A 17,189-nucleotide genomic window follows, 5' to 3' on the forward strand; every position below is an offset into this window, starting at 1 on the left:
TTTAAAAACATAAATAACAGCGGCCGACAACTAGTTAACAAGCGGCCGAGAACCAAAAAAAGTGGCCGAAAACCAGCTAAATGGCTACTTTTTCATATTCTTAATTTTATTTTATAAATAAAACTTTGTAATTAATAACGGATTTTGATACAAACATGGCAAGTGTATTATATTTTTAGTCTAAAAATCATAAAATGACAAAGATTAGTCGAATATATTGTTCAGAAAATACATTTGAATTCGAAATTTTGCTTAACTGGCCGACAACCGGCTAAACTACCCTAAGTACAATTTGCGATAAAAAAATATAATGCGACCCTGTTTTCACCGAAAAAATGAAGAAAACTCGGAAGGTATATTATCAATTTTTTTAAATGAATCTTTGATTTTCAATCATTTCAGCCCCTCGTACAAGATATGGTGAATTGAACTGTAATTATTCATGTACCAAATGATTGTTGTTTACTGCAAAATTGGCAACCGAAACGACACTTCTCACTGCAAATTTTGAAAAATACTCCCAGGAAAACTCATTTATTTTAGGTTTAAAAAGAGAAAATGCAAACTTTAACTATTTCAGCCGCTAGTTTAGGAAATGATTATTTAAGAACGTTAACAGTTTTTGAATAAATACTAATAGTTACGTCGTAATGTTGAATGAAAAAGGAAGCATTTTGCAAAATACGCTCGTTTGTAGGAATAAGGCCTCTTAAACGAAGGCTTCGCATAGTTTGAGCAGTCTTGGTTTGTAAAGAGGTTTATTGCCTCAGCCCTTCATCTAGTAAGGAAGTAAGTAGGTATAGAAAATTAAAGTCGTGGAATGACTGGAATGTATGGGGCCCAATACAGCCACCATGGAGCCACATTAATTTTAATTAAATATTAAAGGATTCCATAGCAAAAACTTACGGCATTTAAAAATCAGACTAAGATTTTATACTTATAACTACAGCTTAGGTCAATTCTTTTATTGTGTTCTAAATTGTTCGTTTCAAAAGGACATTAAAATGAGGGCTATTGCGTTTAATTTCGCCGCTAGGGGCGCTAGTGTAGACGGAGGTCTTTCAAATTGTCAAATGCATAGAATTTTTGGGGGTTGCAAGCTTGTTTATCGCGAATTTTCACTCCTTAAATCTTTTTCCATATTGGATTAATCATGGTAAACATTACACATAGTTCAATGAATGTTAGTGGTTTTAAAAAAGTGCCAACTAAAATATATGCAAAATTAAACAGGTTTGAAAAATGACAAATTAAGACGTTATACCTGTACCTGTTGTGTATATTAGAAGGTAATGCTTTGTTAAAAATAAGCATAGCAGAACTTTGAGATATGATTTTCTGGACCTCCCTCTACAGTGGCGCCAACTGGTGAACACAAAAACGGTAGCCCTCATTGTTGCATTGCATCTTATTCACGTCATCGACTGTGTCAAAGCCGTTTTCAAAGCCTGTGGAGGCCGTTTTATAAAGGGCGTCAGTGGCGTCACACACGGCGAAGATACTATAATATTTTATCTTAACATTAAATATCGCTCGCTATACATTTTGTATGAACCATCACAGACGGTTAAGATCTTAAGATACTATAGTTGGTCAAACCAAATTGTCAGTAAATAAGAACAAAAAAAACTATACTCATCCTTTTCTTTTGGGTGCTAGTACTAGTGTAAGACAAAGATAGTATGATTCTCTCTGTCTATGTTTGAAATGAGACAGTCCTTTGACAAACTACTATATACATATTTTTAAAGTAGGTATCTTAAGCTATCGAGCGATATGGAGATTATGATAAGATGCCAAGCGATGCGAAGATGTCATCTTAAGATGCGAGATATATCTTAACATGCTATCTTAAGATACATAATTTTTAAGAAAAAAAACCGACCTCAATGGGGGATGCCGCTGAAAGTTCACTTATTGTTGATGGTGCACTCTTAGATTCCAGACAATGAAATGAAAAAGACAGCATTCTTTGCCTAATTATGTAGAAAAGGAGGTAAAACGACCCACTTTTCTAGTAGCATTTCGTTTTTGTAAGGGTCGCAGTTTTAACCTTTTTTTTTTTTACATGGGGAATGCTTTTACGCATACCGCCGGGCCCGGACGGTTATGTGGGACTCAGGGCTGTATAGAGGCCCCACTACCCACTAAACCCCATGGGGTCCTCTCGCCGCTGTGGTTGCGGGGTTACGGGGAAGCTCACGCAATGCGTCCGCGACCCCGCAGCGGCTATCCTGCCTAGGATCCATACTCTTTTTTATTCCCCTGACCTACCCAGTGGAAGCGCTTCCAGGACACTAGGTCGCGCTTACCATCTCGGGAGCCAGCGTCATGGGCGGGGACGCCCCCGTGTCCACCGCCCGCTGGCTCTCATTAGGGCGGCAGGTTCCGCTCATGAGCGGCACGTCTGCGGCCTATGCGGCGGCGGCGCATTGGGTCAGCCTCGGCCTGGACTTCCCGTTCGCGCTCGGCCGCCTCCTTACCTCTCATGACGTGCTCGCAGAACGTGAGCACAGTCTCCCACGCACTTTCGCTGCCTAGCATGGCCTGAACTACGGCTGGCAGCGAAAGGTCTAGCCCTACTTGGGCGACCAACTCCTCCCGTTCCTCGCCAAAAACTGGGCACTCAGCCAAGTTCGCAGTTTTAACCTAACCTAACCTACTTTTCTGATAGCATTTCATTTCTGTAAGGGTCACAGCTCTAACCTAACCTAACCTACTTTTCTGATAGCAGTTCTGTTTTGTGAGAATCGCAGTTCAAAACCCACCCACCCATCTAACCCACTTTTTTAGTAGCATTTCCGGGTCCGGGTCTGGGTCCGGATCCCAGTCCGGGTCCGTGTCGGGCTGTCCGGGTCCAACTTTGGGTCAGAGTTCAGTCCGGGTCCGGGTCCGAGTTAAGGTCCATGTTCAGTCCCGGGTCCGGGTCCGAGTTCAGGTCCAAGTTTGGGTCTGGGTCCATAAGGAAGAAAACAAATCGCCAAACGTGAACTATGTGTCATTGAAGAGTTCCACTGATCATCATCAGCAGTTCCACTTCATCAAATGTCACTTTTTTAAATGTGAATGCTGGATTTGTTGATGAAAATACAAAAATCACTATATGTATGCCTTTGTCTCATCATCAGAACTCGAGCTTGACAAAAATATGACTTAAAAAGTTAAGTTGCTTAACAAACATAAAGAAGAGGACAAATTGCCAAACGTAAACTATGCGTCAAATGTCACTTTTTCAAATGGAAATGCTGGATTTGTTGATAAAAATACAAAAATCACTATATGTATGCCTTTCACATTTGAGGAGTTCCCTCGATTCCTCATGGATCCCATCATCAGAACTCGAACTTGAGAAAAATGTTTCTTGAAAACCTAACTTGCTTAACAAACATAACGAAGAGGACAAATCGCCAAACGTGATGCATCATTGAAGAGTTCCGTTCTGATCATTATCAGCAGTTCCACTTCATCAAATGTCACTTTTTAAATGTAAGTGCTTGATTTGTTGATGAAAATACTAAAATCACTATATGTATGCCTTTAATATTTGAGGAGTTCCCTCGAATCCTCATGGATCCCATCATCAGAACTGCTTTTTGACAAAAGCGGGACCAATCTGTATATATATACTTATAATTAAAAAAAAAGAATTTTCAAATTCAGAAATGAATTATGGAGTAACAAACATAAAAAAAAACCGAATAGAGAACCTCCTCCTTTGAAATCTTGAAGTCGGTTAAAAATATATCGCAAGGCCCTTACGATACGATACGAACGATACGAACATGATACCAACGACAAGGATAGAAACACTATCTTAAGATAACGTGTGTGATAACTTAAGATACTATAATATTTTATATCCAGGCATCTTAAGATAAAATGTTATAGTATCTTCACCGTGTGTGATGCCCTTTAAGGTAATTGAACTATTATTACTACAATACAGGCGGTCTAGGATAAGTTGCGTTCTCGCACGTGAGTCCATACATGAAGTCGCTCTAGATGTATGGAGTCGGGCGCGAGAACGCAACTCATGCTAGCAGGTCAGAATTACAGATACAAGCGCTTTGTTACGAGTCCTAAAAAATATGACCTTAAAATATGACCGAATGAGAAGTCAAAAAACTACAAAAATGCATCTTATTTTGATTCTCAGGCTGCAGTGAAGTGCCGCTGGAGTGAATTAAAGACTCGAGTGCAATATTCTTACCCCGTATTCTTCGCCTGCCGATTTTATTACCGCAATGATGCGCAACATTACTCATGTGCCGAATGGCACAGGCACCTGCCGCGATAGCAGAGGACGCTGGTTCGATTCCAGCCTGGGGCACTGGAGGCCTTGGTCATTTTTTCTAAGTATATGACATTTATTATAGTTTATTACTCATGTGAAAACAAATCGCAAGGGTCCACAGGTGAAATAACTTTTGTGTTAAAACCTACTGTTGTACAGTCTGAAACTACTAACGGACTGGAGGCCAGCCACACTAAACCCCCCCAACTTAGCCGTATTTAGCCACTGATCAGTTTGCGTACTAAGACTACTAAGTCCAAGGGATCGTAGGGGAGCCCCGCTGCCCCCGAGCCCCGCGGTTGGTGTAAGACGCGGCACACACTTAACATTTCACATTCCTCAGCTTGAATTTTCTTACATTCTGGCAAGTACAGTAGAGTCCGGTTAATACGACTTCGCATATAACAACCAACCGGTTATAGCGACGTAAGTATAGGCACATTGTTTGGTTCTAGTGTGAGCTACTATGAAAGTACAATCGTTTATTACGACTCCGCTTATAACGACCGACCGCTTTTAACGACGGAAATTAACACAAAATCCGTCCGTCAAGTCGGGTTACAACGACCAGCGACGTAGTTTTTTAACCGACTTCAAGATTTCAAAGGAGGAGGTTCTCAATTCGGTTGGTTTTTTTTTTAATGTTTGTTACTCCATAACTCCGTTATTTCTGGACCGATTTTGAAAATTCTTTTTTTGATTGTAAGTATATACATACAGATTGGTCCCGTTTTTGTCAAAATGCAGTTCTGATGATGGGATCCATGAGGAATCGAGGGAACTCCTCAAATGGTAAAGGCATACATATAGTGATTTTAGTATTTTCATCAACAAATCAAGCATTTACATTAAAAAAACTGACATTTGATGAAGTGGAACTGCTGATGATGATCAGAATGGAACTCTTTAATGACGCATAGTTTACGTTTGGCGATTTGTCCTCTTCTTTATGTTTGTTAATCAACTTAAGTTTTTAAGACATATTTTTGTCAAGCTCGAGTTCTAATGATGGGATCCATGAGGAATCGAGGGAACTCCTCAAATGTGAAAGGCATACATATAGTGATTTTTGTATTTTCATTAACAAATCCAGCATTTACATTAAAAATACTGACATTTGATGAAGTGGAACTGCTGATGATGGTCAGAATGGAACTCTTCAAGGACACATAGTTCACGTTTGGCGATTTGTTCTCTTCGTTATGGATCCAGACCCAAACTCGGATCCGGACTAGGACCCGGGCCCGGATCTGGACATGGACCCCAACTCGGACCCGGACCCGGACCGAACTCGGACCCGGACTTGAACCCGGACCCCGACTCGGACCCGGACCCAGACCGAACTCGGGCCCAAACTTGGACCCGGACAGCCGGACATGGACCCGGACTCGAATCCGAACCCAGACCCCAACCCGGAAATGCTACTAGAAAAGTGGGTTTTTGAACTGCGATTCTCACAGAACAGAACTGCTATCAGAAAAGTGGGTTAGGTTAGGTTAGAACTGCGACCCTTGAAGAAACGAAATACTATTAGAACAGTGGGTGGTTTTACCTCCTTTTCTACATAATTAGGCAAAATTCGATGCTGTCTTTTTCATTTCATTGTCCGGAATCTAGTGAAGAGTGCACCATCAACAATAAGTATTCTTTTAACGGCATCCCCCATTGAAGTCGGTTTTTTTTTCTTTAAAATTATTACAAATAAATTGTTGGTAAGAAGCTTTCTCCGTCCCGTGCACCCAACTCCTCTTCCTCCTTTGCCTATACGCAGCAAGATGAAGATGTACAATATTTCATGTCCATGGCAAAATTTGGTTTAAATTATAATCTTCTTCTTTTTCTTTGCCTTATCCCACATTACGTGGGGTCGGCTCTCCTTATCCTTCGGCGCCAAGACGACCTGTCTTGAGTTGTCGGGTTGGGTAGTTGGGCTTTTTTCAATAGTTCGGCCATACTCGTCCACCGCGTCAGAGGGGTCCTTCCTCCACCTTTTTTGCCTTCTGGCAGAGCTAGTGCTTTTTGCACGATATGGCCGTCGTCTCTCCGCATAACATGGCCGTACCACCTTAGGCGGGTTTCCGTAAGTTTTTCGGAGACGGGAGTGACTTCGAAGCTGCCTCTAATAAGTGGTTGGTTTAAACTGTAATAAATAGTAATTTGCTAACGGTACCTATACTTACACATCATTTTGCTTTAAATAGATGTTTGATACGCATAGCAGCAGTAATAGCCATTAGAAAACCAGCTTGAATTTGGTAGGTACTTATTATAAGCAAGAATACAGTAGAAGATTTTCAATAGCAGTTTCGGCTGTAGTGCTTGATGAAGCATGTTCACCCTGCACCCCCTTCAAAGAAAAGTTGAACAGTTCATGATAGTTTGCCGATTGGCGCAACTTGGGGTATTATTGAAAACGTTGAGTAGCAACTCGTTGCTACTCACTAGATAAGTGGGATAAGGGAATACCGAGCCAGAAGCCAACAACGGATTCTCGCTTGTCGACGCCTGCCTCCGCCGATAAGCCGTAAGTGCGTCGCGACGACAGCTAGGCCAAGCACAAATAGATTACTTACGCTCATGAAGACGGTAAATAAGTTTGCTGTCTTTAGCTAGGTTTCATTTTTTTTTTTTTCGAGTATTTAGTCACCCAAAGATTAGGGATACCTTTAAAAAACCCTACCTACATATGCTTGCACTATTTTAGACTCATGTATGATTTACGTAATATCAAAGAGGATATAATATTATCAAATATATATTATAGAGCGGTACTGTCATACTACATTTTGTAACCACAGTAAATGCGCTGCCATCTATCGACACACTTTAAAACTAAAAATGAAGATTTATAAAAATACGATAAAATGTATTTAAATATGGATAAATGATTTTTTTATTTGCATTAATTATTATTATTATTTTGGCCCGTATTCTTTCACTGATATGCGTTAAAATTGTTAAATAACAAACGAAACCGTCAACGCCCTCTATACGAGATTTTGTGATTTTCGAGGCACGTGTTTTCCTTAGACTGTATCCATCTATTACGGAGTTATATCTATCTTTGGTAATATGGTTGTTAGTAATATAATATGGTAGTATCTATCATCTAGAGTATATCATCCTTACTTGTTTGCTTGCGTGTAGCAAAGATAGATATGACTCTGTAATAGATAGATACAGTCTAAGGAAAAAACATGCCTCGAAAATCACGAAAATTTGATTCTTGATCCACTAGCTTTGGCCTACTCTCGTATAGAGGGCGTTGATGGTTTCGTTTGTTATTTATAATTTTAACGCATACCAGTGAAAGAACATGGATCAAAACCATATAAAAATAATTAATGCAAATAAAAAAAACATTTATTCATATCTAGGTAAATACATTTTAACGTATTTTTATAAATCTAAATTTTTAGTTTTAAAGTATGTCGATAGATGGCAGTGAATTTACAGTGGTTACAAAATTTACTATGACAGTATCGCTCTATCTTATTATATCCTCTTTGCGTGTAGTGTTTGCAAGTGTAGTGGATTCCAGCAAAAATATATATAAATATACTTTATTATAATACTATATAAAAATATATATAAATATATTATATAAGTTACATGGTTTTCATACTATATTTAAGGAAACTGTAGGTCCATAAGTCTGATTACCCTATACTGTAACAATTTATTAATATAAGATACTGTTTGTTTCTAAAGTAAGAAAATAAAATAAAATAAATAAAATAATAAATTGGCCAAGCCCGCAGTCATAACTGCGGTAGCAAGTGTCCCGTGCGTAGGTAATCCATCTTATATCGTACGTATCGTTATGAAAGATTAAATTTTAGGCATATCTCAAACACTATGAAATGCAGGGCCTTATTAGCTATAAAGCTTTAATCATTGCTGAAAGGTATTTCGAACAGGTTTTAAGACGATAGTGGACGACTGGGTAATTACTACGTATTGGGTGTAATAGAGCTATTAAGGTAAATACAAAAAAATCCTCTAATCAAGCGATACCAATACAGTGAAAGCATTATTTTAGACACCTATGATTATGATTTCCCACTGCCGTTTACTCCTATAATCACTACACCTAATAAAATAAAGTCCCCGCGTCTGTCTGTTTGTGTGTATATACTTATGTTCGCGATAAACTCAAACACTTCTGAACGGATTTTCATACGGTTTTCACCTATCAATAGAGTGATTCTTGAGGAAGGTTTAGGTGCATAATTTGTTAAGGTTTAGTGTCACCCGTGCAAAGCCTGGGCGGATCGCTATAGTCCCTTAGTTACCTTGGATTGTTATCCAGTGTTGCTTTGCTAATGGGCTTTGTAGAATGGTTGCCACTTGCCTGTGATTCTTAACCCTCACTCACATCACCAACTCACATTGATGAAAATCTTGTTATTAACGGTCCATTTGGTTTATGTAAGCGTAAAGATAATATATTTACGTATTCCCGAAAAGTCAAAACTAGGTTTCACCATGTACTTTTGCTACAACTAGTTTTGAAAAATCCGAGTTACAACTAGTGAAAATGCGGTTTGGAAAACTAGTTTTACTCGTGAAAATGGGTTTTCACTGGGGTGTTACATAAAATTTGTTTTAACTAGGTAAAACGCCTTTTATAGTAGATGAAACTGTGTTGTACCATATTGTACCTATAAATGACAATTCATTTGTAATATGTAAAAGGTTCCTATCTGTCCATCACATAACCTTTATCCAGGTTTACTTGACAGTAATTTCATAATTTGACTAATCAGATAGTGAACTGTCATCGTACTTAATGCAAAGGGATATTGTGTATAATGTTTCAGCGAATTAGATACTCTCTAATAAATATTAAATTACTTTGTTATCTCTATACGTCTTACTAACTCTATGTGCTTCATTGTGTAAAAAAACAAAACGACAGTGAAGAACGGAATTCTTAATTTAATAATTTTTAAGAAAAAAAAACCGACTTCTATGGGGGATGCCGCTGAAAGTTTACTTATTGTTGATGGTGTACTCTTAGATTCCAGACAATGAAATGAAAAAGACAGCATCTTTTGCCTAATTATGTAGAAAAGGAGGTAAAACCATCCCTTTTCTAGTAGCATTTCATTTTTGTAAGGGTCGCAGTTCTAACCTAATCTAACCTACTTTTCTGATAGCATTTCGTTTCTGAAAGGGTCACAGCTCTAACCTAACCTAACCTACTTTTCTGATAGCAGTTCTGTTCTGTGAGAATCGCAGTTCAAAACCCACCCACCCACCTAACCCACTTTTCTAGTAGCATTTCCGGGACCGGGTCTGGGTCCGGATACGAGTCCGTGTCCGTGTCCGGCTGTCCGGGTCCAAGTTTGGGTCAGAGTTCGGTCCGGGTCCGGGTCCGAGTTAGGGTCCATGTCCAGACCCGGGTCCGGGTCCGAGTCCGGGTCCAAGTTTGGGTCTGGGTCCATAAGGAAGAGAACAAATCGCCAAACGTGAACTATGTGTCATTAAAGAGTTCCATTTTGATCATCATCAGCAGTTCCACTACGTCAAATGTTACTTTTTTTAATGTAAATGCTGGATTTGTTGATGAAAATACAAAAATCACTATATGTATGCCTTTCACATTTGAGGAGTTCCCTCGGTTCCTCGTGGGTCTCATCATCAGAACTCGAGCTTGACAAACATATGTCTTAAAAACTTAAGTTGCTTAACAAACATAAAGAAGAGGACAAATCGCCAAACGTAAACTATGCGTCATTAAAGAGTTCCATTCTGATCATCATCAGCAGTTCCACTTTATCAAATGTCACTTTTTAAAATGGAAATGCTGGGTTTGTTGATAAAAATACAAAAATCACTATATGTATGCCTTTCACAATTGAGGAGTTCCCTCGATTCCTCATGGATCCCATCATCAGAACTCGAGCTTGACAAAATGTTTCTTGAAAACCTAACTTGCTTAACAAACATAACGAAGAGGACAAATCGCCAAACGTGAACTATGCGTCATTGAAGAGTTCCGGTCTGATCATCATCAGCAGTTCCACTTCATCAAATGTCACTTTTTTAAATGTAAGTGCTTGATTTGTTGATGAAAATACTAAAATCACTTTATGTATGCCTTTAACATTTGAGGAGTTCCTTCGATTCCTTATGGATCCCATCATCAGAACTGCTTTTTAACTAAAACGGGACCAATCTGTATGTATATACTTACAATCAAAAAAAGAATTTTTAAAATCGGTCCAGAAATGACGGAGTTATGGAGTAACAAACATTAAAAAAAAAAAAAACAACCGAATTGAGAACCTCCTCCTTTGAAATCTTGAAGTCGGTTAAAAATTGGTTATAAAGCCCGTTCGAAATTAAAGCTTATTTGCATTATAACAAGGTTGTATTTTGTAGATATTATTTCTCTCATGCGTTTAGTAGACTATTATAATGAAATGAAATAACCCACAAAAATAAGCAAGTTGAATTAAACTTTGTGTCAAACACATAAGTCATTAATTTCAATGCCAAAGTTTTAAGTAAAGATTTTTCTCGCTAAAACGACTCCAGTCTAAGAAGCTGATCCAAGCTAGTAACTTAACCTAAGCAAAGAGGATATAATATTATAGAGCGGTACTGTCATAGTAAATTTTGTAACCACAGTAAATTCACTGCCATCCATCGACACACTTTAAAACTAATAATGAAGATTTATAAAAATACGATAAAATGTATTTAAATATGGATAAATGATTTTTTTTCTTTGGATTAATTATTTTTACTATTTTGACCCATGTTCTTTCACTGACATGCGTTAAAATTGTTAAATAACAAACAAAACCGTCAACGACCTCTATACGAGAGTAGGCCAAAGGTAGTAGCGCCATCTGATCGAGAGACAAATTTTCGTGATTTTCGAGGCACGTTTTTTCCTTAGACTGTATCCATCTATTACGGAGTTATATCTATCTTTGACCTAAGTAACCAAAGATCAGGCTGCAGTTAAAAAACTAATAAAGATAAGGTTAACCTGATAATTTTCCCGCCGCCGCCGTCTCCATACTCGATTTAGTTGGTTACTGGCTGGTTAGCTGCCTGTTGGCTATAGTTTTTGCGAAAATCCCCAGGACAGAGGAGAATCTTTTTGTATGAAAACTTGCAACTTTAACCCTTAAATGCATGATTTTTTGTATAACTTTTTAATAAATTGAAATAGATGTGTCATGCTGTATAAAAGTAATAAATGTGATTTTGGATAGCTGCATATTGAGCCACGGACCATCAAATATACGATGCACATATACATCATTATGCATTTAAGGGTTAAATGCATTTTTTATCGAAACTACTGCAGTCTAAAATGAAGTCAAAATCAGTCCATAGACTCAATTTTTTGCAAGCTTTCTAATGGTACCCCACTCGATTCTTACAAATAAAATAAAAAAACAGGTTACCCCTCTCAACCCCCTAAATTACCCCCTAAATAAGAAATAAGCGGTTTTGACTTATTTACAATATTAGTGGTGGTAATTGCTATGTTTAAAATTTTAGGTATCTATGTCAAACGGTCTCTGAGAAAAACGCATTTAACTGATTTGCAACACCGAAGTGATCCCATAAGTGTTCCGTTTGTCAAAACAAAGTTTTGCACGGAACACTAAAAAACTATCGAGGAGTATCGATCGAGACCTTGTTTTCTAAAAAGTCGTGTGCTAAAAATATCGACATTCTATCTCTCGAGAGAGACAGTGACAACACTGTAGATTCTCTGTCAAGCTGGCAAACCGCACCATGGAAATGTGCATGCTGTAGAAGGGCGGGGCCGTAGTTGTATGGAGAAAATATAAAAAAAATCATAATGCAATAGGTATCAAAAGTTATGGGAAAATACGTAGATCATAATAATCACTTAGGGCCAGTTGCACGAAATATGAGAACCGAAGTAACTATTAAGGATGACTCACGTTAGACCGGGCCGTGTCCGGGCCGGAGCTTCAGGCGCTTCGTTTTCTATGGAAAGCATCACGTGATCACCTGTCATGTCATAGAAAAGTAAGCGCCGGAAGCTCCGGCCCGGACATGGCCCGGTCTAACGTGAGTTATCCTTTACAGTATTATTTTTAAATGCTATCTAATATGAAAATGAAATTCTTTATATACATAAAAATGCATTGGTTTTTTTTGCATTATTGTTATTCATTCCTATTTTTACACGATGGCCAAAAGTTGTAAATTGTGATATTTTAGGTGATTTTATTTAGGCATCATTTCACGCGTTTTAGCCAAAATTTTTGGTTGAACCAATATGCTATTTTATCTACTATCATTTTAAACATATTAATAACGGGTCACTCACATATTTTAAGTCGAAAAACGCTCGACATGTTTCACTCCGTACCGAGGAGCGTCATCAGGAGTTTGCATCGACGGTGACGGACCGGCGCAGACTGCGGGCCGCAGCCAGCCGGTGGCGGCAGGGGGGGCGAGGAACTACCCTCGTTTACGGCATTATTGTCAAATGATGGGTTGCACACAACACTCACTACGTCATTCGTCGTACTATCATTTTATTGTGATTGATAGCGTTTCTTGCATATGTTTAGAATATCAATTTAGGCACGAGATATATATCAATTAGCTTTTTCGGGAAAAAACCTATTCACCTATGTTTTTTTTTATTCCGTAGACTAAAATGACGTTTCATGTGTAAGACATGACATTTTTTAGTACCACATTAAAATGTCATTTTAGTCTACGGAATAAAAAAACAGATTATTCGATCTCAGTATAATATTTCACAAAAAAATTCAATATTTTTATATTAACCGTTAGTAGAAGGACTAAAAGTATATAGCTAGATTTTGTAATTATTGTTGTCGTTAACTACATAAAATTGGGCATTTTAAAGTGGTACCTATAGCATTACATATATTTCCCAAATTTTCACAAACGGCCTACTGTTTTTCCTAGTGTTCGCAGATAGAATCCTAAACGTCGTCATGCTCAAAGTAAAATAATGCCAACATAGGTAGATTAAAATAGCTTAAGTTGGTAAATATAGAGCAATTCACATTTTTATTTTTATTTATTTATTGAGAAACAAACAGTCTTAAAATAAACATGAGCAACTTAGCTAATAGCTACAAATTGATTTTTTATAGACCTATCGTTTCCTAATTCACATATCGAGGATTTTGCAGGAAGTTCAATAATTATGATTGATAGGGGTAATAAATAAATCTCACATATTTAAATAATAAATTGCCATTATTTTTAGTGAATTAAAATACTTACTAACTTTGGGGCTCCACAAATTCCACATGCACTGTTTCTCGTAAAATTGACTTAATTGTTATAAATCTGGGATGAAACTGCACAGGACTAAAATAACAATTATTAAAGATAATTTATTCAATACGATAATTCCTTAAAAATAATTATGTTCGCTAAATAATAAGCTATCAGTGCAGTGACACCACATTGCACTCACGCCAGGTGGTGCGCCATTCCTCGCTATAGAACAGAGCCTCGCAGATACTTAAGTGAGTACTTATTATAATATACGTAGGTAAATTCACTAGGTGTATGGTATTATACAATATAAATGTAAATATTACATTCATTCAAGTAATGACTATTCTTATCCTAAATTGGGTGTAAAGCCAGGAAATTAGAAAAACAAGATATGACGCGCCGCGAGAAACTTGCGACAAGATTTAGCCACTGCTCGGTTTTTTTTATGTATTATCTCAATAACTCTTATGAAAATTTACTTTTATTTGAAACTTCGCTCATCAGATCCCTCGGCTAGACATGTATGTGTATTGTGTATAATATACATAACTTAGTGTAAGTATGTATGCATGCAGAGTAACGATATACATACCCAAACCTACTAACTGAAAATTAGACATGTTTTCGTGATTTTTTTCTATTGAGCCAACTTTCACCTTTTAAGGTTTTGGCTGGAGTCTGCCCTTGCAAATATAGTCTACTAAAACTTTACTTTGTACACTAACACACTACTTAATAATTTAAAGTAAGGCCAATACGGGTAAGTGTACCGGGCCTTCACATATGCATCGAGCCTGGTTCAACGTGTCTTCAATAAACAGGCCCCAATTTGAAGGCCAGCCACACTTAAGTACCATTATGCCACACTTACCCGTATTGAGACCACTAAATTACGTATAGACTCATGGGATTAGGCGGAGTATGTCACACTCTGAGTTGGTCACTTTCTAAGTTCGTCACATTCTGAGTACGTCACTTTCTGAGAACGCCACATTCTAAGGACGTCACTTTCTGAGTACGTCACTTTTTTGCATAGTAAGATTTAAGCGTATATCTGCACAATGCCGCTTTAATGTACATATGATATACTGTTTACAGGTCGATTTTTTTTGAGGCCATTGAAGGGAAATACGAATCTATAGACGATAACGGGAAACTGTCTTAAGGTGACGTTCGGATTCAGACTACAAAAGCAATACTGCGACAGTATTGCAGCGCGACATTACTGCCGACTGCATTTATGTATGCATAAAAGCGGCCGTATGCAGTACCTACAGCTAATATGATTGCTGGTATCCATTGTTCATGCAGGTATACGCTTAAATCTTCCTATGCTAAAAAAAGTGACGTCCTCAGAAAGTGGCGTTCTCAGAAAGTGACGTAGGGTCGGGTGTTCATCAGTTAGCCACTAGTACACAAATAGCCAAGCGAATATCTGGCGAACGCTACGTTGCCGCTTGGTGCAACTAAGGGCATTAGACACCTAAGCACTTGCCTGCCCTACTCCCCAGTTAACAGCTCGCTCGCTCTATTTACGGATGTGTGAGACAAGAATCTCAATATCTCGTAAAAACTTTTTGGGAAATAAAGGTAAGAATTTTTTCGCTTCATGCCTTTTTGTTAAGTTTTAGAAGAATCTTACTATTTTAACTGCTTAGATGTGTTCTTCAAGTCTCTTTTGATATAAGTAGTATGTGTCTTAAACTGATAGTTTAAAAGTCAGATGAACAGAACCGAGTCGGGAGGGGGGTGTAGATCATTTAACCAAAATCTGATGTCGAACATTTGGCCATGGCTAGTCATATTAAAACGTAATATAAATGTTATTTTCGATGAAAAATAAGCTGCAATCATAGCAAAACTTATACATATAAATATGGAAACTAGTTACAACAAATAAACATCTATGTTAATACCATGATAATTACATAGTAATTCGACTTATCATATCTCAGAAACTTATAATTTTTATGGTTAATCACCATGTTACAAAATGCAGATTTTTGAGGATAATATATGAGTAGAAATATTTTCTTTTATTTTTTTAGTAATATATTACTTTGTAATTAATGAAAGCTGTGTTCCTCAATTTGTGGGGCTTATTATTTTTAAATAATTAAAAACATTTAAATTAGTGATTAAATGTGTACAACTTGGTTAACTCTAGAACCCTCTCCTGGTTAATACTTTGGGTGGACACTATTAGCCAAAGTTTTTTTTTTCTAAAAGCACAATAATGTCAAAGCTAGTAATGCAAATTTGTAGCAGATTAAATAGTCTATCGATTAATGTTCGCAATAATTTACTTTAAGCGAAAATTTGCGAGATATGACCGCTCGAAAAAAGGGTGGTTAACTGATGAACAACTCACCCTACTGGGAATGTAACGAACTCAGAAAGTGACAAACCCAGAATGTGACGTTCTCAAAACGTGACCTAACTTGAAAGTGACCTAAAAATGAGACATACTCCGCCTAAAACGACTCATGAAACCTTAATTTGGTTTGGAAAATGCATACCTACTTATTAATTAGCTGTTTCAATTGAAAATCACTTACTCCGTAAATTTTTAATTTCGTTTAGAATACAGAAGTTGTTTCATAAGTAAGTCATAATTTATTTAATAATTAAAACGTTCGTTCGTTGTTCGCGTAGGCAAATAAATTGTTAATTTTTAACATGTTTCATGTGCATCTAGTACCTATCTCACAATAGCACTTACAGTCTGAAGTCCAGACTGGAACAATAGAAAGGTTAAAAGTTTAAATAAACCAACTTACTTTTATTACACCGTAATCTCCCACTTTTCGAGAACAATTAAATCAACCTTGTTGTCCATTTTTACACGACTGCCCAAAAAAAGAGTGTATTGTTTACTAGTACCGTACGGCTCCATATCCGAAAGAAAAAAGTGTGCCTGTTTTTACACTTTCATAATACGTTGATGACTGTACCTATATATAGAAATATATTAATCTTACCACTATAAAATGTAGTATCGTTTTGTAGGCAATTTATCGACGATGATTTGGTCTCTGAAGAGTAAACTCCTCAGTCGTATCGTTTTTGTAGAAAATTCAGAAAACCAGAATGAGGGAGATAAAAGGGGGAGGAAAGGGGAAAAAATAATTTCTCGACGTGCTTCCATATCGACATTGAGGCACATATATGACAGCTACATTCATGCCAAGTTTCATGCTTTCTTCAGGATGGGACCGTATTTTAAGTTAAGGACTCGAACTATACAGAATTCATTGTTTTTGAGACAACGCAAAGTACCATGCAGTAGGTTACTAGATATCATATTAGATATTCCCTATTTAGATTCATTCCGATATTTAAATACCACACCACGTACAGGGAACTATGTATGCAATGTTTTTAAATCTTGAATACGTTGTCTTCGGGGTAAGTAACCTAGTTCTGATATCCATTCAGATTCGGAAGACATGACGCTCATTTTATGTTTAGGTACACCCGGTTATACAAAATGTAAAATAGTTGTCATAGATTAAAATTATTCTACATTGCGTTGCGGCATTGTGCATATCAAATACCAAGTGCAGAACGGGTATAAGTTTAAAGAAAATCAATTTCCTATTCTTTAAATAGTTGCAAATCT

Source organism: Cydia strobilella, chromosome Z (assembly GCF_947568885.1).
Source record: "Cydia strobilella chromosome Z, ilCydStro3.1, whole genome shotgun sequence".
NCBI lineage: Eukaryota > Metazoa > Arthropoda > Insecta > Lepidoptera > Tortricidae > Cydia > Cydia strobilella.